The sequence below is a fragment of the Gadus macrocephalus genome, chromosome 9 (genome assembly GCF_031168955.1).
Source record: "Gadus macrocephalus chromosome 9, ASM3116895v1".
Classification (NCBI taxonomy): Eukaryota; Metazoa; Chordata; class Actinopteri; order Gadiformes; family Gadidae; genus Gadus; species Gadus macrocephalus.
Genome location: NC_082390.1, coordinates 14,066,404 through 14,089,744, shown reverse-complemented (window position 1 = coordinate 14,089,744; position 23,341 = coordinate 14,066,404). Strand labels below are relative to the sequence as shown.

General features: G+C 44.6%; 2 long non-coding RNA genes across 3 annotated transcripts; both read right to left on the bottom strand.

The window, feature by feature from the left end:
* Positions 1-7,082: 7,082 nt before the first annotated feature.
* On the bottom strand, positions 7,083-18,646 carry LOC132464509 (uncharacterized). Of its 2 annotated transcripts, XR_009527281.1 has the most exons (5): positions 18,091-18,646; positions 16,668-16,740; positions 15,224-15,319; positions 14,851-15,042; positions 7,083-7,962 (listed from the first exon to the last, which is right to left on the bottom strand). It is a non-coding gene; the product is annotated as an uncharacterized LOC132464509 (long non-coding RNA). The 2 variants fall into 2 exon arrangements; XR_009527280.1 differs by lacking the exon at positions 7,083-7,962 and having other exon boundaries at positions 10,532-15,042; positions 18,091-18,644.
* Positions 18,647-19,559: 913 nt separating this feature from the next.
* Positions 19,560-23,241, bottom strand: LOC132464508 (uncharacterized). Its single transcript, XR_009527279.1, has 2 exons — positions 21,269-23,241; positions 19,560-20,213 (listed from the first exon to the last, which is right to left on the bottom strand). It is a non-coding gene; the product is annotated as an uncharacterized LOC132464508 (long non-coding RNA).
* Positions 23,242-23,341: the final 100 nt, after the last annotated feature.

Below are 23,341 nucleotides of genomic sequence, written 5' to 3'. Positions count from 1 at the left end.
CCCCTCCCTCCCAATTAATTAAGCACCCAGGGCTCCTCTAGCCCCCCCCCCCCCCCCCTGTGTAAGCCAAAGCAGCTGCCGCTAAATGGCTCCGCTCGGCCGCCTGTCAAGTGGTAAAGATGGAGCTTCTTCTACCTGCAGAGGACGGCGCAGCACCAAGTAGCACGTCCCCTCAGCCACCGGTGTGTGTGTGTGTGTGTGTGTGTGTGTGTGTGTGTGTGTGTGTGTGTGTGTGTGTGTGTGTGTGTGTGTGTGTGTGTGTGTGTGTGTGTGTGTGTGTGTGTGTGTGTGTGTGTGTGTGTGTGTGTGTTTGGAGCAGGCTTGTGTGTGAAAAAACATCTGCACATTTAGAGAGTTAATTATCCGCACCAGTTACCTTGCCCCGAGTCCATCAACAAACCTGCATGCGCACACACACACACACACATGCATGCACACGCACGCACCCGCGCACGCATGCACACACGCACGCACCAAAAGTGTATACAGAACCTCAATTGACGGCAATTTCTCAATAAAAATCGTCTTTTTTCTAAGTCTATTTTTATAGAAATATTAATTTGTGTTTATTAAAGACTAATTTGACCGATAAATGTATGTTTAAATGCTATATTTAAAGTGAACCAATTCTTCTTCTTATTTTTTGTAGTAGTAGTGGAAGCAGTACTATTTGTATTTCACACCTGAACCAATTCCTGTTTTATATAAAGCGTTTCATCAAGTCTTGACCTGTGATGTGTTTGCGTCTGCAGCTTGAGCCTGTTTACTCACTTTATTTTTGACTTTTCCTCTTTAACTTCTACCCAAATTCACCCGTTTACCTTCCTTAATTTTTCTTTTTCTTTGCGCAATCCTAAACTCCTTAACTGGTGAGACAAACATCTTGTGTTTGTCTTCGGTCTGCTCAAATCCCAAGCCTGTCTTTCTGCTTGTAATTAAATGAGGAAAGACGATGGCTGCACTCCAGCTTTGATAAGAGCTATCAGTTAGGAGTTACTTTGCCTATTGATTTGATTAAGAGGCTTATACATTGTTTAATGAGTTTTCCACTCCACTGCACTCCTTTTAATCAGGCATATTGCCAGGCACTGAGATCGCTCTCTCTTTGCCGTTTCCATGTCTCTCTCTCCCTCTCTCTCTCTTTCTCTCTCTCTCTCGCTCTCTCGTTCTTTCTCTGTCGCTCCCTTGATATCTGTCTCTCTCTCATTGGCTTGGTCTCTCGCTTTTCCTTCAGTCGTCTCTCTCTCTCTTAAATCTGTCTATAGCTCTATACCAGATGTACAACGCAAACAGCTCATATAGACACATGGCAGGAGCAACCAATACTACGGATTGCGATATTCAACGTGGAGTGTTTGATAACATACATTTGATAACTTTTGATGTTCCATTTGCAGCACTTGGTGTCATTATCTCGGAGAAGGTCTTGATTTCCTTTTATGTTTGATAAAATTCAAGTTAATGTCCTCGATGCTCACAAGATTGGGTGAGCAACACTTAAGCCTATGCTGCTCAACAGATCCTAAACATAGCATCCATGTGAGGAGAATGGGAGTATTAATATGAGCTCCCAGCGGAGGGCAGGGATCCCCCTGTAATCACTTCAGCTGTGTGCCTTTTTCCTCTTCTTATGCAGACTCAGAGGCCTGATCATTTAGCATGAAGGATGGAGGGATGAGAATGTGATTTGCAAACATAGGATTTCAATACAGTACAACCGCCCCCCCCCCCAGAACGCCCAGGGTCCAAGCTCATCCCTCCCCCTGCCCTCTTGTGACACCTGTGAAAAAAAACCTGAATAATATTTTCATTTGAGGAGTGGATATGTAAGCATATAATGGGGATATCATTCTCATTTAAGAGGCCGCCCCTCTGCCCTCCGTGATAGCTCCAAGCACCTCCGTGATACAATCCCGTTTGCGCTTGCCCCTAAATTTCCGCCATGATTGACAATTATGGCGGCATAATTCGCCCCCTCCCCCCCCGATCCCCCTCATCTTCCTTCATCTCCTCCCCGCACTGTGGCGGGGGGGGGGGCACTCGACAGCACCTCAGATAAAGCAGACAGATAAATATGTCATAAATCACAACGGCTCCTAGGGGCTCCGGGGAGAATGATGTCCCCTGCCTGCGCGGGGGCCACTATTCATCATTAGACACAGAAGGACTCCCGGTGGAAGACAGAGTAGGCGCAGGACTCAAAAAGCCGTCGCCAACAAAGGGGAACAAAGCCTTTGCTCACCGGCACCAATTACGGAGCATTAAAGACCTGAGATCGCCTGCCTCTTCCCCCCCCCCCCCCCCCCCCCTAGATGTTTTTCCCAAGCACCCAACGCCCTTCTTCTCTTTTTTTTTTGCTCCGTGGAGAGACGACTCGATTTGGTGTTGACAGCATCCCCCTTTTTTCCCAACCGACTTCCAAGCGTGCCCGGTGTCAGTCGGCGTTAGCCTCTTGAGTTATTAGCAGCCTTCAGCACCGGTGCTTCTCGCTGTCACGTTCGTTAGCCGCGGCTAGCCTGACAGTTGCAAAGTTAATTAGCCCTGCTAATGGGTAGCGGGTGTTTGGCCGGATGTGACATTTGAGGTCTGTCGAGGGGGAAAACAAACAGATCAAGCATTTCATTAGTCAATAGTGACAGCTTTTGTTTCTGCCTTTTCCCAGCTTACAGGACTGGGATTGTTTGTTTAGAGGCATAAATGAACTTTACACACACACACACACACACACGCACACACACACACACACACACACACACACGATAGTTTGCACGCTATCCTCCACTTCTTAAAACCAATAGGAATGGGACATCTCCAGCGGCCTCGGTACGTAACGGCACACTTTCGAGCTCCGCGTTGCCCACCGTGCACCACAGAGAAGAGCCCTTGATTTGACATTGTGCTGTGGCTAATGATCAATGGGCCAACAGCCTGCTTCGTGACGCTTTTGGATGTATTTACAACAACTGCAGTCTTCTGCTGTCCCCCGAGACATAATGAATGAGATAAACCCAACCTAAGAGCTATTTTTTCACCCATTTGGCTAAATAAGAAACCATTCTGTCAAGCATAAGACTGATGACAGGACCTGAGTAATGACGGGGTGTCGTGTTTGGTTAAATTATTCCGTTCTGCGTTGAGGCTACTAATGCTATACGCTAAACTATTTGGCCGCAGCCTCTTTAGGCTGTTACATTATGTACTCAATCAAATGATCATTCGATTTTTGTGAAGGTTCTTATTTTTTTCTGGTGTGCATGTTCACTTAAGGCTTTGGTAGGCAATCTATTTTAGAATATGAAATTCTCCAGAATATGAAATTCTCTTTACATCCATGACAGCAATCAATAAATCAAATTCTCAGATTTAGCATTTTTTTTATTTGTGATCTGCGTCTGTCAGAGGTCTGTAAAAAGCCCATCCGATCATTCCATACGGCCTGAGTTAACTGACTGGCTGGTCTACCAGTCTGTCTACGTAACTACCTACCTGCCTGGGCAGCAACATGGCAGGAGTCTTCCACAAGTGAATTAACTAGCAAAAGCACTTGACTACGATAGCAAGGGGAGTCACGTGTTTTTGCTAGTTAATTCACTAAAGAAAAAACACCATACTGAAGTCTGCGCAAACGGTATGCACACTTTTACACTTCAAATATAACGTTCTGTATTCAAAGCCTTCATTGAACACTTCTGTCCTGTAAAATACGGCTTCCTGTCTGTCTTCCCCATTAAGACCATTCCTGTAGCGGCTCTTCTATTCCCTCTAGCTTCTCTAAGTAGCTCCTCTCAGCCTCCCTCTCATCCATAAATCACCGCCTCTCTGACAGGAGGCCTCCACGTCGCTCCTGCCAGGCTGTGATAACCGCTCCTGTCTCACACCGTGCCACTCGCTCCGATTTATAGCACTTTGATAAGCAACAAGCTCGCCATCGTTCCCCCTCCAGATTGACTGGCACTGGCCTTTCTACGTGTACGGTTATTGTGGGGCTGTTTTTGGCCCCTCCCTCTCCTCCCCCAGAAAGGGTGTGTGTGTTGACAGAGGGGGGGAGAGGCAGTGGCACTGTCATTATTTTCTATTAGATAATGACGTGGAACAGAGTGAATGGGCCTCGGTGGGGCCTGATGGTCACTAGAGAAGCAGGTGACGGGCCGAGCGGCCCCCCGGGGACAGAGACTAGATGCTGCGTGAGACCCGCCCCTCTCCCTCTCACATCGGCCGTGGGTGGAGCTTTAGTCCTTTTGGGGCGTAATTGACACGCATACCAATTTATAAGCCAAGTGAACCATTGACGGGCAGCTAGCACACACACATACACAGACGGACACACACAAACACACACAAACGTACCACTGAAACCCGACCAACAACATTATCGGGTGGTCGCACAGCATCGTGGGTGCGGTCCACCGGGCGTTTTAAGGTGCAGTTACATCAGCGTCCAAGTATCATCGCCGCCACCGCTGCCACATATGGCGGGGTTATTGTTTGCCGCTCCGCGACATTCGTCACACCTAACAGCCGGGTTCACGGGAAGCGTATTTAATGCTGAGCGTGTTAATGGCTATTTGTTATCAGCGCGCCCACAGATGTCTGTTGACATCTAAATGACTCCTTGGCGGGTCCTTACTGGAGCGGCGCTTTGGGAGACGCGGCTTATGTTGCATGAAGGGAGCGTATGGCGCCGCAGAGAGCGGGTCACTTATTTACATTTGAAAGATATACGTTATGACGGCTGTCCAAGGAAGCGTTCATTGACTGCATATTATCACGCCAGCCAGATAGACTCCCCTTCTCCTCCCCTCTCACGGCTCTCAATCTCTCCCCCTCCACCCCCACCACGCCTCTCTCAAGGTAAATTAGCCGTCAGTTGATTTATTGTCTTATCGCAGCCGTAATGTCACACGGGCAGTAGACTTGGGCAGTCAATGAGGCACACTCGCTTTGGAGTGCGTCGGTTGTAAAGCCGAGCTGTGTTCACTGGACGCAGCAAATTGAGCAAATGCGATTAAGTAAAAAAATCATACTTATTACCGCTAAAATATTCATAATGTTTTACTCTGCCGTTGTTGTGTTGGAACTACTGATGCGTTTCTCCATGCCACGTGTTGGGGTTGACTGGGGTTAAGCATCACAGCGCTAGGTGTTGTTCTTACATAGATGCTTATTCATGATAATATTCTAACATATCGGAAGGATTCAAAGCGACATATTCTAATGATTCGCTGTGATTTCCCCCTAGGCTCACTCCATTCTCCTCGGCTTCATTAGATTTAGATACAATCTAAATATACCTCAGAGAATATGTGCATTCTTCAGCGGGTATACTCGGCAACAACTCTGACTTGGCCACCTTCTTTTCATGCCAGTCCTCAAGTTCTTGCTCTATTTATTGTATTTCTTTATCCCCGACAAGGTTCCGAAGGTGCTGTAATGTGACTGCCAATTATTTCCTGTTTACTGTAATCAGCCCACCTGCCTTATTGAGCCTGGCGATAACAGAACAGTTCAAAGCGGAGTAACACGTCTCCCATCGAACCACGCTGCGTTCACACACCTCCGAGAGCCACCCTCAGGTATACATTCGTTTGTTTCCCACTGCTGACAACAATTATTAATCGGATGCTGGTTTCATCCTACAAATTCTTCAAAGGAAATAGGAATGAAAGCGACATACGTTGAAGTTCTGCGATTCCCTGAGTAAGTGCCTTGGGCTGTCAGTGGAGTCTGAACACGCACAGCGCCGCCACTGATCACAAGGAAACGGCGTCCTCTCTCCTGGCCTCGTATCGTCCAGCACGGTCTCTCCGGCGCGGCAGATGACGAGGTCAGCGGGGTCAGTCTGCATGAAGCACCCCCGTGTATGTTTACTCATCAACGCACGGATTCCGAATCCTTGATTAGGGTATTTGAGTTATTCTTGTCAAAGCTCTCTATGCTCTCTATCCATATGTTGTGTCCTTCCTACGCAACACCGTTACAAACCCCTTTCAAGATCAACGTGTCAGAGAAGTAGGTTTACATGACTGAACGCCACAAGGTTTAATGCAATACAGACAACCACAACGAAAGCCCCATAAAGGCCTTGAAACCCAGTATGAAATAGGCATGCCAGGCCAGCCTACATGCACGTCGCCCCGGGGCCTTGCTATTTCGGGAGATGAACAGTATGGCTTCTTCCTCCAGCAGCCAGCATGCACCCCTCCTGCGTAAATGGAATCAGTGGTTTAGGAGTACTTTATAATATTGTTTGCATCCCTGCCCCCTGGTGCGTCTTGTGTAGGAAGCCATCAGTCTCTTATCAGAAGATGTGCATCTTTCCATGAAATCAGCTCATAGATAATCCCGATCCACTACCGAGGTGGAGTTTCATACATCACCTTGGCAATACAGTGTCTTTGTTTGGTTGAGTATATCAGTCTCCACTTTGATATAATCGAATGTATCCTCATCATGAATGTGCTTAAATACAGATTAATAATATAAAAAAAAAAAAGGTTAGGTCAAACTGGTCAAATCTGTGTAACAGTTTGACATGGTTTCTATAAATTGTCCCCCATTTTTCAAGTAAATTGGTCAAATACTGCAATAAAAACAATAACAATGTTTTCCTCTTGGCCATTTCTGCATTTCTGCTCCCTGCCTGATCCCAGCCTTTTTGTTTGGTAAAGACAGGACACAAACACGTCGCAAACATACACACACACTCACGTGCACACACACACACACCATCTTTTCTCCCTTTTCTTCCTTATGGATCTCTGGAGCACATCCCCATCCTATCCCTCTGCATGCTGTGCTCTTATTGTTTGGTTTAATATTTCATCCTCTCACCTCCCAACTGTTTCACACTGCTGCCCAGAAGCAGGCATGAATTAATGCAGGCAGACGACTACAGACAGGGCTGCTGTCATAGGAGCTGGGTCATCATAGTGGGCTGCGTACTTCCAGCTGCTAGCGCTATGTTTAATCCTGCCAGCCAGGTTTCTGATTATAACTGTTCTATTAATTATTCAGAGGCATCAAAGTCAACACACCTATTGCTATTGAGTTTTTGTTTAATGTATTCTTTTGACTCTTTTAAAAAAAAATAAACACGCACACAGTAAAACTCTTACAACAAAATAATAAAATACATTCTACTAGATTTCAATATATCGACTCTAAAAACTGAATGGTTAAAAGTATGTACTATTTAATTAGATCAATATTTAGATCAATTAACAAATAACATAATTTAAAATATGAAACAGTGTAGGCCTATCTGTTTTTGTCTTACTCAAGTCGGTCCACAAAAATCATGCAAGCAATACGTGAAGTAAAAATGTTTTTGACATTAAATGCTTGTCTGGTTAGGGTATGATGATAGAAATAGATTACCAAAGGTTACATCATTGCGTAAAAAAACCCAACATCATATATCTCTGAGCAATAACAATATCACAGATATCCATATATTACACGGTAGTTGCTAGTCATTTTTAGCCATTGAAAAAAGCTACATGGTTGACAAAACAATAAATCTCGTTGCGCCTGCTACATAGCGTTTAACACACTGTAATGGGATATGGCAGGGAGGAGCAACAGCCTAATACTCCTCATTTTCAGCAGTAAGTATGCCGTTACTGTCTGGAGATCCCCACGGAAGCAGGAAGTACGTCCCTAATCAAGCATTCAATCATCTCTTACCAACACTGCTTTCGGCGAGGTACGACCCCAGCTGGGGTGTGTCGTAGGATAGCCATGGTGCTTATGGATCGGAATGTTTTCTGGATTGGATTACAATTTATCAGCGATCTTAGATGGAGGATTTGGGAGGATTTGGTTGATCTCTTCAACCGGATCTGGAAACGGTCGAAGAGATCTCTTTTCGCTTCAGCATCTTGCGTCCCGATTTGGCACACGTCGGACCTTGATGCTGCATTAGCTCTGTCTTCTCTTGCCTGGTTTACCTGGCATTAGCCCCTGTCAACATCCAGCCATGGCAATTTGATACAGCTATGGATCAGCCACTTCACATGCATGTTCAAAAAACATAAAACACACATGCACAAACACACTCACAGACACATACACAAACAAATACACACCCACACACACACACACTGTCGAACAGACAAATTGACAACGAACACACATCTGAGCTTTTATATTCATCACAATACATATACACCACGTACATATTATAGACAGAAAGGGACTATTAACTTAAACACGTCATGGAAAACATTAATTAATCTATTCATATCCTGGCAACAATAAAGAAGAGCACCAGACCCTTTGCTCTTTTGCTCTGCCCTGTTTCAGAGCGGATGGCTTGGCCCCCAGAAAAGAGGTTCAAACTGTGCTTTGAGTCCAACTCAGAAGGGCTACAGCATCATTCCTCCTGTGCTGTGGACATATGGTGTCTGAGCGGATAGCCTCACTCAGAAAATAACAAAATAGCCATGGCTAGATGGGGATAGTTAGTTCCAGTTTTCTAGTTATTGACAAACTCTTTTAATGAGATTATTGCTAAACAGGAATTTTTGATTGTTTTAACATTTGTTGTTATTCATTTCCTGTAATGACTAAAGGATTCATTTGATTATGGTTGTAAAGAAAACATTTTGAGCCGCACAGATATCCAAAGATTTGAGGTTTAACATGATAAATTCCAGAGTTGACATGAACCGGAGTAATAGTGAAATACATGAATGGAAGATCTTGTGATTTGTATTCAAGGCGAGTGCTCAATGGCTTCAGGAATTGAGATAAGCATCGGCATTGTGTTGATCCGCTTATTGAAACTGATCCTAACTAGGCTTATTACAACTCTATTATCTATCATCCTCACAAAAGAAGAGATAGACAAAACGCAAGGGATCACAGATGTGTCTCGAGATAATATAATGAGAAACTAAAATGATAATACCCTTACTTTTTTTAAGGTACACATTCACACATTTTCATAATTCACAATAACATTACAGAAAATAAGATGTATAATCATGAAGTGAAGGAATGCAGCAGGTCTGTCTGTAATCTCCGTAGCAAACAAGCGTAGGCCCATTTTGTAATCAAAACATGGTAAACAGAGAAGTACCAGGGTTGTAATTTTGGTTTTACCAGCGTCCGGTCTGAATTGTTAACTGATCACTTAATCTCAATTGCTGCGCTTTGTTTTATGCTAATGCCTGGCTAAGTAGCCAACTCATCCATGCGTGTGATCACATACACATACAACCAGGCTGGCTCAAACCCTTGATAAGTCTCCCCATCCAATCATGAGATGTAATAATTTTGCACTCAAGTTGGTAATGAGGTCTAAGGCCTGCCCCGTAGGATAATTCCCCCCCCCCCCCCCCCCCCCCGGATGCCAGCTTGATCAGATGTTGAGCTTTGTAATTAGGCTGGCAGAAAATCATTATTTGGTGTTCAAATAGAAAATGAGGTTGGTGGGAAGTCAATTTGGCGTGGCTCTGCAAAGCGTATAAAAGAATTTAATGATTTAATTACAGTTGTAAGCTCCTTAGATGAGATTTCTACTGAGCTGAGACTTTAGCCAGGGTGGGCCAGAGGGCGGGGGGTGTGTGCGTGGTGGTAGGGGTTGTGACCGGGCATCTGTGTGGCAGTGGGTGTAGAGAGTGTTGTGTGGGGCCAGCTCCCCAGTGTTGCTTAGGGCTGAAGCAATCTGAGACATGCACAGCCGACGCCCCGAGCCAGCAGGCAGTTTAATCCTCTCGCTCTTCGGTTCATCAGCAGCACCTTGCCAAGAGACTCGTTAGTCATACAGTCTCAAACCTGCGTCACTGAGGTCATCGTATTGGCCGAAGAGTCTCCTTTGACCCTGTAGGCCAGGACAAGACAGCCTCCCTCTGCTGGTAAGAGCTGGTAAGGGGTCGCTAAGGGCAAATTTAAGCGACACTCAGGGATGGAATTGGTTGCTTTACATATCGCTGTGCCTGACACAGAGGTCTTCTATAGAGGACACCTCGTGACTATATTTAGCAATTCAAAATACGAGAGTCTCTGCATTTTTTTTCCCTGACAAAAATGAATAAGATAATAAGGGTCCGTTCAGAAATGCGCTTGATGGGTATTGGCTGGCTGGCTGCTCTGATTTAAGCTTCATTATTCCACTATTTATTCATACAGTTTCCATAAGAGGCTTTTATTTTGCATGAAAATGGCAAACAGTCAATGGGACTGTCAGTGTGCTGTAAAGCGCACAATGAGATGCTTCACTCTGCTTACATCAGGTGAATGATTCAAATCAAACCCAAGGTGTGACACTTCTATTGATCAATTATACCACCCTTCACTCATCTAGCCCCTGGCCACCCCACGGGTAGAAAAGGTTTCAAAACGCTATTATTTGCCCACCATATTGACTCTGCTGCCTGCATAAATGATATATGACACGTGATGCATTTCCATGCAGAAGGCAGAGTATTACGGTTAATTGGTGACCGCTGCATTCAGCTTTTGAAATAAATCGTTTGGGTGTTTTTCGCTAAGCGATATCCAGTAAGTCACATCCCCTTTAAAGCAACCAAGGCTGCTGGTGGGATGGTTTAACCATTAGAAGCAGACAAATCTTAGTATTGGCTCCTGCATGGCAGCCAGCTGTTCAGATAACACACTGAGTGAGGATGTTGTCCAAACCAAAACCTTAAAAGGGTTTTGTTTGGTATCAGCTTAAAGGTACTAGGTTTGATCCCCAAGGTCCACACACTGTCCCTCAATGACATAGATCCTTTGGACGAACACGTCTGCTATGAAAAATAGTAGCAAACCAATTTGAGCATTGAAGAGATTTACCTATCGGTTTCGTGTCTCTTTCTTTATTTTATCAAGTTTAGCAGAGATAAGGGAGCCATAAAAAGGTTGATGTGCGGTGGCCCGTTGGAACCCTTCCTCTATCCTATCCTATGGGCGCTGATGACTAGGTCTACAGTCCCACTGTAGTCTCACTGTGTGCTGTCTGTCAGCCCGCCGCCTGCAGCTCGTTGAGAGTCCGGCTCCTGGCGCACGGCGGGCCTGCTGGGCACACCTTTACACGGGGAAAGGCGTCGCAGCAGCAGGCTGGTGCGGGCGACAGCAATCATCCTGAGTGACTGACGGCCACACGCGTCAGTCAGGGCCGCTGGGGCGGTCGCGGTTGGTTTGGGCTCTGCTCAGCGGTGTGGTCTGCTAGACGTTATGGAACATTACAGGAATAGGACTAGGGACACGTCATACGTCAGTCGGATGATTTTATGGATTTTGGTTTGTTTGGCCGTTTAGAAAAGACGATAAGATGTACTGTTCATTATTACTCCAACACGGCCAGTTTTCAGATAATATACCTGATTACAACTCATGTATATATTTTCCACTAACCTGTTCTTTGACTATGTGATTCATAGAGCTGCACTTAGTTCATACAGAATTTAAGATGTTGTGTCAAGATGTAGTGTCTTCCCTAAATGTCTGATCATTTAGAGAACCATGCACTGGGAAGGATGTGAACCCCAACACAATAAGACTTTTGTTACCTTCTGCCCGTTTACAGCTTGTATTGGAACAGTATGAGATTTAAAATAAATTGTTCTGAGCTGAGCGTTCTAGGACAGAGGGGGGTTAGCATTCATACATTTTTAGTAGGACTGTCTTTGTGTATGAGCGTTAATGGGCGATGTTGTATATGAAATGCACCACACAACGGGGCGTTTTATACTATGAGTGTTCAGGAAGCCTAACCCTTTCTCAAAGCAGACGTCAAAAACCGATGTGCAGACTGGTGTCCCTTCATGACGTCAAACAGTAATCTAAAAGTCAGCCGTCATAAAAAGAACACAACCTGCGTTCGGAGCAATGTTCACAAACTGGTTAGGAAAATAACATAGGATTTGTATACTGTTTTCTCTAAATAACATTCATGTGTCAGTAATAGTGATAAAATGGAATATATTGTTATGTGGAAGATAATATATGACCATGTTTAGAAACTAAGGTTCACTACCCCTTTGAAAGCACATCCTTTTATGTTGATTTAGTGTTGATATTATATACAGTAACGCCTTCATTATTTCTGTTTTAATGATAAATAGTATGGGGTCTGGGGTATTGGTGAAATATTATCTCCGCCAATGCTTCCACCAAAAATGACCAAATGCCCTGTGCAGACTTGTGAGCCATCTTTATGGAGTCTAACCTGAGATGATTTTTTTCTGGCTTCACTGCACTGGAGAGCTCTTATTGTGACACAACGTGAGTGAGGCCCTCAGCTGTGCTGTGTCAATCTCTCTGACACCCTCAGTTGGACAAAACGTCACTATGGGTGGGTGTGACTAATCAAATGTAAATGCTGCTATTCTGTGAGCCAATCAGGGACCGGGGTTGACTTTGTCCGTAATCCGTGATGACAAAGCTGTTCAGGCCTTTCTGAAGGCTGGTGTCGTTGCATTTGGCCCATCTCATGGGTTTAGTCCGCAAGAGAACTATTTATAGTTGAATTATGTATATTGTGTATTATGTATTTTGTATCTTTATATAGAGATAGAATGATATATAATACAATATTTACAATATTTGTATAAAGTCCGTTTTTTTCTTATCTGGTTGCATTTTTAGGAAGGGATTTAAAGGAGAAACATTGGTCAGACTCCAAAGAGACATTTTTAATGAAACCCCCAGTTAAAACAGCACTTGCAATTACAATTAATCTCACAAAAACGTGTGGTTTTCAAAGCACTAGTCGCGTCATTCAAAAGGTGACCACAACACAGACCGACAAATACGCACCCTCTTTCAGCCTCTCTCCCACACACACACACACCCCCCACACACACATTAGCTAACACTCAACACCGAAACACATCAGAACAAAGGGGCTTTTGTGCGATCTGCATGGAGTAACACATCAGAGGATTGCTGGGATTGCTTTCTTTGTGTGCGCCTTTGATGTGGCTTTTCAGCTCATTAGGCCCCATTTCCCATTGACTGGGAGCCACCGTGACAGCCATTTTGGGACAGACAATGACCCGTAGATGAGTTAACGACACTGTTTTCATTTGCCCCCCCCTCCTTGTCGACAAAGTGCACACATCACCTCATTGGCTGGCCGGCCTAACGGCCATTGTGGACATTGACAGCTGTGGGAAAATACTGGGGTCGTAGGTCACGAAGGCAAGCAGGGAAGTTCAAAGGTCGCAGCATTGTTGTCACGCCGTGGAGAAGTGCATTCAAGGACCCATAAACATAACTCATCTCATTGGTTAACCTCAAGCTCAAGGCAGACCCAGCTTTATCAATAAAGAGCTTTTGATTGGCTGAGGGGGTAAAGGGTGTTTGCTCTTGCAGAGATGCTGCTTTAGTGATTCCTAGCGCAGTGACGTTCAAAGTGACTTCTCATGGATTAGACAGTTGTTCCCTTACTACAGAGCTCAAGTGCACGTACCAATCACAATTAGGTTAGATTGGATTAAATCGTCATGCAACACAACTGAGGCATATTCATGGGGATGTTTTGTTGTCTGAACATCTTTAATTACATTTCGTTGCTAGATTGGAGGTTCCAATAGCAGGAATTATATTGGACTCTATGTCATCCTCCCACTGGCAATGACACTTTTCTTTTTGTAAGCAGGAAGCCAACCATGGAAAACCCAGTTTGTTTGTCGTTGTGGAGGAATCTGTCTTTAATTATCTCACTCTCTCACCCCCTCTCTCAGAGTGCCTTTAGGCCAGGGATCACCTCGCCTGAATATAAACTCCACAATCAGGTAGCAGTGAATACGTTGGACTGCTCAGCTCCTTACTGTGTGTGTGTTAGGCCACAAAAGTATCACTGAAAAGGGATATTTGTACTCTGACTGATCGACTAAAGCTGATGAGATGGTTATATTTAGCTGTTATGTTGTCCAGAGAGAAATGCCTTTCTTTGATTATTATTATTATTATGAAATTATGCAATTGAGTCAGAGACAGTGAGGTGGATTTGATCATTTTGGCAGTATATAGAAATATTGGTTTAAAGATTAATGACACACTCACTCGCCAAATATAAATGAAGACAGATACTGTATGGGAATCATCACATTTTTCCTCTAGATTTGACGCACATGCTTATACACACAGAAATGTTGAGAATTGTTTAGCCTACAGCTTATGAATCTTTTTCAGCACATTTGTATTCAGATGCGATCATTACCATGGATATGTTCTCATTAGGTTTACTGGCCTTCAGACACAGACAAAAATCACCCAGACCTTCAGCGGCTCACTAATTTCCACATTATTAAAGCCAGTTTGGGTTATCGCTGCTGACTGTGTCCTCACATAGTGTAATTTCCTGCTTATCATTTGCACAGATGACCCTGGTGTGGCTTAATCAGCGCCATAATGGGCTTTATGCAATGCGCTAGACAATGGTCTGGAACTCGATGAGGACATTTATGCTTTACTGATGGGGAGTGGTTGGTCCAGACACGTTTGAAACATGTGTTGACGCTTCAATAAACACATCTCATTTGTAATTAAAATGAAACATTTTTAGATGATCGTTTGTCTTAACACTCTAAATTTGAGCAAACTACAGCTGGGTTGTAAGTGTAACACCTTTCTACATTAGTACATTATCATTTAATTAAAGATGGACTGAAGCGTGGAAAACGGCTTTCTAATGTGGTACCTGTGCTACCTGCAATTGTGTCATTTTCCAACAGCAAACAAACTCTACAAGGGCCATTGGAGACAGGGTGGGTGAAACATGGGCCCTCGTCGGCACATCTAGTTTGCCACCATTAGGTATTCACCCAATTCCTACATGGATCACCTGGAGACTCAAACGTTGAATGGCTCAAAGTGCACAGAAACAGTGATGCAGACCTTTTTAAAAGGCCATTGGGATGTCCAGGATCTGGAGCCGCGGGGACTGGGGGGCAGCGGTGAGCTCCGTGCTGAGCTGGCCTTGGCTTCGAGATCGGGACAGCAGCATGGCGGGCAGGGGGTAGCGGTGGGAGCGTCTTCCATAGCCCAACTTCCCAAACATCTCGTCACGTTTACAATCAGGACTTGCCACTTTGCCAGCAAAAAGAAAGAGAGATTTGATTTGAATGGAACAAAGGAAAATGATGGGAGAAAATTGTTCAGGCCATGAAAGGTACCAACTAAAACCAAAAACTTGAATTGCTTTTAAGCTTAGTGTTGGTTGGGGCACAGCTTTAATCTTTAATAAGGAGTTAGCCACAGTGGTTCTTACCCGACTGAGCTCCAGGTATGTTGAAGGCATCTGAACGCCCACTCCAGTAGTAAGCGGGCTTCTTCCCATGGTAATCTCTGATGTTGGTCTTAGCATCTGGAAATAGGAAGCACTGATTAAGTATCGTACAGATATAGAAACAACACCAATAATGTCTCAACGATTTGTTGTCAAAGTGTGGGACCTCAACTGTGACACCTTGAAATGAAAACTGCTTAAAAAACTAAGTCAAATTGTGTCAGGTGTCTTCAAGCCTGGCCATGGTCCACACTTTTTCTTCTGCCTGAAAATCAGGGTCACTTTGAGATGGGCTACATCTTGCATCCCCACTGTTCATGTTTCCCTTTCTTTCTCACAGTCACCATAGTTCTGCACACACCTCTCTCTCTCATGGTCATTGTAGTTCTAGATCTCTCTCTCTCTCTCTCATGGTCATCTTAGTTCTACACCTGCCTGCCCTCTTAACTGGTACCGCGGTGGCTAATTAGCAAGCCAAGGCCTAAATCCACCTCTCTGCCCCCCCCCCCCCCTGCAAACAAGAATCGCTTTGCAAGGCTGAGGGCCCAGGGGGGCTGCTGGGGGGAGTCAGCTGGGTAATGTTTTGGGATAACATGTAGTTGGGTAGTGAGAGAGAGAGAACAGTGTTTTAGAGTGTGGAGCTGGGAGAAGCAAGGAGACATAATAGTTCAAAGGGAGGGAGAGAGAGACTCTTGGAAAGGTCAATAACTTATTCTCTTACTGAAGGGAGTCAGCGGTCTGAAATCGATGATTATTGATTGCTGGAGAGCCAAAACATTGTCTCTAAACAAACACAAATTATTGAACTTCTTGCTGGAAGATCTCAGCATTTATTGTCTTCCAACCGCTGGCTTCAAACAAGCAGATTATTCCGACAAATTTCCCAAAGCTTGTCAATTCAGAGCCACATTCTCGTTCCACACACACACACGACACACACAAGCATTTCTTCATCCTGAATGCTCATGTACTGTAGGCTACATTTTGTCGGTACAGTCAATTTCGGCAGAATTACAACTCTGAACAAGGAGAGGGTCCTTGGGAGGCTGGGTTTGTGCCAGCCGATGGAAGCAGTGCGTAACTGACCCCCGTTATTTCTCATGCTTAACCTCCCACGGATGACTCCTCAAATGCATGTAAGCTGGAATTTCACCTCTGCTGCTGTGCAGCCCCCAGTGTACTACGCCCCTGCTGGGGCGCTGGGGGCTCCTGGCAGTAGAACAAACTTGGCACCAAGTAATCCAATCTTCTCCTCAGAGCTGTACCAACTGACAGAGAGTTGCAGGGTTTACCTGTGTTTGGAAGTGTTGCTCAGAGATGGAGAAACACTTCACAAAGAGAGATGGAGAAGGCCGAACTCACTCTCAATGGTTGCATTGCCCCCGTGCATGTATTGTGTGTTGGTTGGGGGTACTGTGGCACATACTGTAAGTGTTGATCAAGGCCAGGACCATGTGCTGGTGGCTGTGGATTGAGGCCAGGTGAAGCGCGGTGTACCCCTGTAAAAAAACAAACACACATCACACATTGTGATGACGTGCATAGAACGTCATCAAGAGATTTCCTACCTGTGACATCACCATGACCAGACCCAATACTGGTTTACCAATATCGGTATTTGTTGACTTTACCGTGACACCATTGTGACCTCATCAAAGTAGACTGATCAAATGAAGACTTGAGACATGTAGAAACGAGAAAAAGTCCTCATTTGTTTTAGAAATTAATCTGGAATTTTATTGTAGGCTGCTAGAAACAAGTTGTATTGAGATTTAGGATTCAATAAAACATTCTATATGCATTTCAGTGGGAAAAGCCTGTTCAAATGAGAGTTTAAGAAGGCCCTTATCTATTTACTTTTTATCTGTGTAAATCCTATAATGCCTATCATCCTGTCAATTCAAATAAGGACAGGTATTCATCTTTTAGATTCAAAAGGATTCTACTATTTCTACTCCCGCCTGTCTGTTTCCACTGCAGACTCCGCTAGCTTCCCCTGCCCCATAGTTACCATCAACGTCACGATCCAACAAACAGCCCTCACTCTGCCATCCAGTCAGGCGATGGCAGGAGTTAAATGACAGTAAAGTGGCTCTGGAGGACCTTTTGAAGTCAGCGTTCATCAAGTAAAAGGGTCCGTTCTTTTACAATAGGAATGAGGCGTGCGAGCAGAACGCAAAACTCAGATCACAACGCCATCATGCACAGCTCTTTGATCAACGTACTAAAGATGCCAATCTGCAAGCCCTCCTTCTATTCCACCAAACACAATGCTGCCCCGCCACCCCCAAGAACCCTCAGACATGTCTGTTTTATGTGTCACAAACTAGAAGAGATAATACATTTCTAAAGTGACATGTAAAAAAACACATCCTCGACAAAAGACTGGAGTGACAGATGAGTGCGTTTGACTTGAGATGACGGCATGTCTGTTTACCCCAGTCACATTTAGTGTGCGTTTGGCCGCATGGAGAACCTAAGGCCTGCATGACGGAGACCCAACACAATCCATCAGAGGAAACCAATAACAATTTGCCTACGATGAAACGCCTGCAGTTTTGCTCTTTGATCAAATATGTATATTTCACATGAGATGTCTGACATTTGTGTAAAGGTTGAGATGGTTATTTTTTTATTCGATACCTGAAATGCACTTTGAGCATTTTATCAAAGGTAAAGGCCACTTCACCAGGTGGTCTTCCAAGCCAGGTGAGATCAAGGCATGGCCGTGCTAAGGATTATATAGCTATACAGCATGTATCGTTATGAATAGCTGTACATGCTCTAAAGCATGTTATGGGGTTGAACCTAAACACAGGAAGAAAGTGAGGTTTAACAAATGAACTCACCCCCTTCTCACAAAGAGAACGTTGAATGTTGGGAGGAGGCAAAAAGGAGATAGAAAAGAAAAGGTGAAGTCATACCACATCAAGCCATAGTTTGCAGCTCTGCCCAATACATTCTGACTTAAACAACTATAAATATCTATGTTTTATGTTGAAGATATCATGGTTATACTATGATAGTGTGTGAGTGACACATATGGGGATACCTATGAGAACTTGAACTGAGATTGATTATAATTTACTCACATGCTGTTTGACAAACAGAGCCAGGGAAAGGGGTAGGATGGAGCATGACGAAGAAGATATGAGAAATGAGATTTCAAATTGAAAAACTGCATTTAAACACATAAAGATATACATGTATTCCATCCACAAGCAAACTGATACTTGGATAAACCCAAGCATAAAATAAAAGCCATTGCACCTTGGAATTTCTCTTACAACTTCATCAACATTATCGGAACCCAATGTTTATCTATTCGATGAAACTACTGAAGTGCTATTGCTAATGAAGTAGAGAAGAAAGCCGTTGAAATCCATCACACACACATAGTGCCCACCCACCACCTCCTCCTCCAGCCAATCACACACATAGGGCCCGCCCACCACCTCCTCCTCCAGCCAATCACACACATAGCGCCCACCCACCACCTCCTCCTCCAGCCAATCACACACATAGCGTCCGCCCACCACCTCCTGCCTCCTGCCTATCTCACGCCCCAGAGAAAACTGGGCCATATTTCTCCTGCTAATGCTGTTCTACGGATTATTGATTTCTGATTTGCTAGCTGTCGCGGTTGAGGGGCTTTTTATCAGAACCATTACCCCTGTAACGATTAGAGACAAAAAGTTAATTACGTAATTATGGAGCCAACGAGAGACTTGTCTCCTCTGGTTCGCTCTGCTGGGGTTTAAACATTATCTAGTGCATGCACATCATGAGCTGAGAGGCAGCCGGGAAGGGGAGCAGATTAACACTTAGAGAGGCACGTTAAATTGAATTCTCCAGCCCCGCGGCTGTCTGGGAAGCCATTAGGTAATGACAACATTGGCCCTTTTGAATCAATCCACTGCACACCACTGTGTGTCTGTGTGTGTGCGTGAGTGTTTGTGTTTGTGTGTGTGTGTGTGTATGTGTGTGTGTGTGTGTTACAGGCAGTGTGTTTTCCATTTTTATTGACCCTGAAGGTAAAGTTTAACCCTTTTTTTTTTAGCACAAACGCTACTCCTCCTCCCAAGTGTTAGTGTGTGTGTGTGTGTGTGTGTTTGTGTCTGTGTGTGTGACCCAAGTGAGTCAAGATTCAAACTAATGGAAAGCAACATGGGCAGTGTGCTTGTGTTAGTTTTGGCCGGGGGGGGGGGGGGGGGGGTACTATGGGAAAATTCCCAGCAGGTGAACCGTGTTGTGTCTGTGTTCTTTTTTTGGTGTTTAGCAGCAGAATGTTAGCAGCCACAGGCCAGCCAGGGTTACCTGTGTGTGTGTGTGTGTGTGTGTGTGTGTGTGTGTGTGTGTGTGTGTGTGTGTGTGTGTGTGTGTGTGTGTGTGTGTGTGTGTGTGTGTGTGTGTGTGTTTGTCTGAATGGGGAGAAGAGACTAGTTGAGTAATTGGAGAGGAAAGCCTGCATGCAGAGTCCGCTGTTTATAACCTTGGGGTTAAGTGAGAGCAGGAATCATATAATTGGATAATCAAAAAGCCCCTGCAGGCTTTAGATCAAGTGTTTGACTCTGTGTGTTTGCGTGTATGAGTGTGTGTGTTTGTGTGTGTGTGTGTGTGTGTTTGAGTGTTTGTAAAAGAGAGAGAATTTCTCTGATCTGTTTTTGAACTGTACGTTCCGAGAACAAGGAGGGAGGGAAGGTATTTTCTCCAATCTTCAATAAATTTCAATAAAACTATTATTCAAAGCTCCTCAGGTTCAGTCAGTGCGGTGCCCTGTTTCTTTTGACCAGACCTGTCTAGTGCTGCCTGTCAGGAGGTCAATCATCCCCTGGCCCCACCCCATATTCTCTCTCTCTCACACACACACCTTGTCACTACTCACCGATCTGACGTTAACGTCCACACCGGACAGAAACATCAAGTCCACCGTGTCGAGACGGCCCTGCTTGGCTGCCCAGTGGAGAGCTGTCTGACAGCCCCAACACACACACACACACACACACACACACACACACACACACACACACACACACACACACACACACACACACACACACACATTTTACTATTTAGGATTCATCTACATTATGTCGAAATGCTCTTTTGTGTGTGTGTGTTTGTTTCAACCAAATTATATAATTATTTATAATTTACAAGTTAGAGTTTTACAAGTCACACTCAGACCTTACATCCATCTAAACACATCCTCAGCTGACTCAGCTATTTTTGTGCGTATTTGAAGTTCAATAATCATCAAATCACCTGGGTTAATGATTTAACATAATTTAACAAATAATTCAATCCCTTCTAATCGGGTTGATTGCTTTTAAGTGAAAAATAAAGGATGATGAAGAGAGGGAGAGAGATCTAGTAGTTAAGGGCAAATCTTTTATAAATGCTTCCTTCCTTCTTGAGCTGAATTCATGGTTAATTTGCCTGATCAGGCTGTGTGAAGAAGACAGACACACTGAGTGCTGTGTCACAATATAGGCTTCATTCAACCCAAGGGATTATCCCTTTCTAAAGAACCAAATTCAAGGACATTTACCCATCAAATGTGTGCTGTATTGAAATGTGTAGCTAATCTCATTGGTTAATTGATTCTAATAAAACTGTAGCCATGTGTGTATGGAGGAGTACTTATGGACAGCATAAATATCCATTTTGGAAACATTTACTTATGTGGCTACTTCATTTTCACCCAAATGAGGTTATCATTATCTCTATTTTAACCCTTTTAAAGGTAATACATAATAATTATAATAACAAATAAAATACATACAATTCATAATTATTCCCATTTAAGAACCTATAATTCACTAGTAGCCATGCAGTTCTAGAGTTGTCAGAATAAAATCTGGAAATAATGTCATTCTGTTCTGCGTATTCTAATGAGGAAATGGTGATGAGTTTGAGACAACCAACGGATTGGTTTGTTATCTATTATTAGTTTTTTATATATCAGTTTGAGTATGCAATCTAAGACTTGCCCAGCAAATAGTGTGGCTATTCAAATTAACTTACAAACTTCATGTTTCCCACCATCCAAGGAAGAGACATATAAAGAAAACAGAAGAAAACAATGAGATAAACAAAATAGTGCCCTAATAATGGCTATAATATCCTCAATTGTGTGTGTGTGTGTGTGTGTGTGTGTGTGTGTGTGTGTGTGTGTGTGTGTGTGTGTGTGTGTGTGTGTGTGTGTGTGTGTGTGTGTGTGTGTGTGTGTGTGTGTGTGTGTGTGTGTGTGTGTGTGTGTGTGTGTGTGGGTGGGGGAGGTATGTGTGTGTGCATGAATATGTGTGTGCACTTACATGTGAATATATTTGTCTAATTGGTTTGCAGCCGTTTAAGTTTTCCAATGGAAACAATCGCCGCCATGATTGTCTGGTGAATCTCTGAAAATGTCTATGGAAACTTTGGATTGTAAACGCCAGCCCACCACTAGAGCCGCTGAACTGTCAGGGGAGTGGACACTGAGCAGAGCCAATCTCCTCCTCCTCCTCCCCCTTCACGCTCTCCCGTGTAGTGCGACTGCACAGGCGATCCGACAAATGGAACACAAATAAAACACGCTTTCTGCTGTTCTCCTGCCTTTTAATTACCCAGCGCCCAGGCCTCCCGTCCGGCGACCCGCTGGCACGCCAGGATTAGCTATCACAATGGCCGCAAGCAGGGATCAAATATAAAAACATTCATATATTAACCCGGGACATTCAGTGGGAGTTTAGTGCGAGCCTGCGTTGGCCGGAGAAGGCCCGGAGAGTGCTGACAAGCAGCGTTAACAGCCGTGGTTTTTCATTAGAAGGTGTGAACCGAGCACCGCTTCACCCGCTGGCTTCTTCCGCCGCCTGGCGAGACTGTTTGGGTCGCCACCTGTGCTGAGCGCAAAGTGACGGCACCGCCACCGAAAAGAGAAGAGCAACTTGACAACCCGTCCCAGGCCGGGTCACACCTCGGCCACTTCAATGCCATTCCCATCATGCGTCCTTCACTGAAGCGTGTTCTGTATATATTAGAGGTGGAAGATTCACTGTTCTGTACTTTGCGATGTGAATATCAATAGAAATACATACGTGCATGTATTGGGACCTTTTATTCTGTCACAACACCCCCTCCACCCACGGATAAACAGAAGCCAAGCTTCCCTGAATGCGCTGCGCTCTGTGTGGCAGATTTACAGGAGAAGCTATAGTTTCCAAAGACATGCCATCTATTCAGCAACAGAAGGGGCTCTATAGCCAATGGGGAGGTCTGTTGTCTGTGTAAGGGGCCGCATCAACAGTGACCCGGCACAAACCAGCAACAGCCAACCAACAGCCTGGGTTCGGCGGACGGGAATCTGTTGGCCGTTGAGAGGAGAGGAAAGAGTGATGGGCAGGGAGAGCTAGCGGGGATCAACACAAAGAGGGCGGGGAGAGGAATATCAAAAAGGCGTACATTTCACCCGCCTGTTTTGACCAAGTCAAGCATGAAAAGGGGTGTAATACTCTTGAGTGGCAGCAGAGTGAGGCCATTGATGCAGTTATTTCTGCATGGGGGGGTTGTGCGGAGGGTTAAAAGACTGAGGCATCGGGCCATATGGAGGATCCTTTGCAGAGGCTCTGAATAGGAAGCTTAAAGGTCTGGGCTGCCTCCCCTCATTGCCACATTCCAGATCAGGCCTTAGACCCGGCGTTTCAAAGCCAGCCCTGCAAAAGCGCTGCCATATCTGCCAGTTTGAAATAGTATCTACTTTTTGGGGTGTAGAATCTCCCTGTTGACTTAACAATGAATCCCAGGGACATATGTTGGGCCATTGGCTAGGCGGTTCTCAAATGGGCCCCTACAACAAATCAGGGCTCTATAGGCAGAGACTGTGGCTGGGCTTGTAAGCTGAGCTGGTAAGCCTACCCCATCGAGGTAATTTGTCAGAATCAGCCTAATGGAGTTTCAACCTCCTGTTGAATAATATCTTCAACTGTAAAATCAGTGCAAACAAAGAAGGAAAAGACAAAGGGGAGAGAATGAAACTGCCTCTGACTCTAACTCAAGGAAAGGTTTTGGTTTCTTCATCTGGTGAAAAAAGGATTCTGGACGCCTTCCCTCTGGACTGCC